This window comes from Epinephelus moara, chromosome 4 (genome assembly GCF_006386435.1).
Source record: "Epinephelus moara isolate mb chromosome 4, YSFRI_EMoa_1.0, whole genome shotgun sequence".
NCBI classification, from domain to species: Eukaryota; Metazoa; Chordata; class Actinopteri; order Perciformes; family Serranidae; genus Epinephelus; species Epinephelus moara.
This window is the reverse complement of record NC_065509.1, coordinates 20,408,259-20,410,232: the sequence shown is the minus strand read 5'-3', so window position 1 is coordinate 20,410,232 and position 1,974 is coordinate 20,408,259.

Sequence of the window (1,974 nt, the reverse complement as noted above, 5' to 3'; positions counted from 1 at the left end):
TCTCCTAATAAGACCAGGTTTTCCCCAGAAAGTTTGCCAATGATTAACGAAACCCACATCATTTGCTGGACACCACCTGGACAGCCAGCGATTAAATGATGACATGCGGCTAAACATGTCATCAGTGGTCAGATTTGGGAGGGGTCCAGAGAAAACTACGGAGTCCGACATCGTTTTTGCATATTCACACACCGAGGCAATATTAATTTTAATGCTGTGTAAAACATAAATAAAAACAGAATGCAAGGATTTTCAAAAACTGATGTTCAGTGCTCAAAAAAACACCTGTTAACACATTTCACAGTTTAACTGGTTAACTGGTAGTGCAAGGTTCACTACTTTGTGAAAAACTGTGTGGGCAAATAGTCCAACAAAATGTTTCTCAGTGCACAATTACAGAATGCCCCTGTCCCAGCTTTTATGGAACGTGTCCCAGGGATCAAATTCAGTGTGTTTATTTACAATAAACAATAACGTTTATCAGTTTGAATATTAAATATCTCCTTTTGGGACTGTATTCAATTGAACATGGGTCAAAAATGATTTGCAAATCATTGCATTGCATTCTGTTTTTATTTACATTTTACACAGCCTCCCCACTTTTCTGGACTCCAGGTTGCCGCTGTAAGTTTAACTCTGAGGCAGCCTTTGGGCCTTGTATTATTTCCCAACTCTATCTCATGACAAATTTTCCTCGTTGCACTTTTAAAAACGTCACTATCTACACACTGAAATGGAAACTTTATAAAACTAACAAACAAAAAAAATGATTATTTTATTCAGATCCAGATCAGATTTGTCCTATCATGCTGCTGCATACACAGTAAGTAAACATTTTTATTATGATTTCGTCAGGATAACATTAAGACACGGGGGAGCCTGTGTAAGAATGACCTACCAACACAATGTGTGCATTTTCAATGTGTGTTAAGTGGCAATAAAATATATTTCAGAGGACATGTCTGTACAATTAACCACATTTATGAGATGGTCGCACATTCTGTTGTAAATTTCATACCTGACAGAATGAGCTATACTGTACCTTTCACTACAGTAACAGAGGTAGCAGTAGTACTCGGTGGTGTTAACAAACACATAAGGGAATTCATTTTGTGGCTTTTCAGCATACCTCTACTGTCATAAAAGGTATTAAGATGAAAGCCATGCCCTATTGCCTTTATAAACTAATTATTATTTTGCTGAAAAAGTAACATGACCACTGTTCACTGAAGGTCAAAGTTTGGGACAATTTTCCCAACATACATATGGATAAAGAGAATTACACACATACAGTATTTTACAGTCTTTTTATTACAGTGGCGCACACATAAAACCAATGTCTCCATGGAGCGTTTCCCTGCGTCATCTGCAACCCTCAATGTAACAGTTTACCACAACAAATACTCACAATGCAGGTATTTTCAGTTGTGTTAAGACAGGAACTGACATTTTAAAGTTTAGTCTGTCTTGTTATTTGATTAAATACTTTTCACATCAAGAGACCCTTCCCTTCTGGCACCCTTTAAAGGGTTACAGCAATTGTTACACTGTTTGACTAAAACATGGCAGCTTGCTGTTAGGAGTATATGCTGATTTGCAGGTTGTTTTTATTTTGAGGTGTCAGTGCTGACATTTTTTCACAACAGTACTTGAGAAGGAAGAAAACAGACTGAAATTCAAAATGTCCATGTATCCTTGTCTTTGAGCCAATGATGTACCAAATATCAGAGGCATATACACACGTAGCACACAAAGCTACTAAACCAGCCATCTCGCTTTGATTTGGAAACTTCAGGTGTATAGTGAAGCTTAGCTGCTGAATGCACCCTGACTAAAAGCCATCATGTTTCCATTCATCATTGTTGCAGGCAGTAGATGTTTCAGCTTGATTTGACTGTATTGAGTGTAAATATTTTCACACACGTACATCAGAAATCGAATAAGAACTTCTCCCAATATATGAAAATGAGCAGT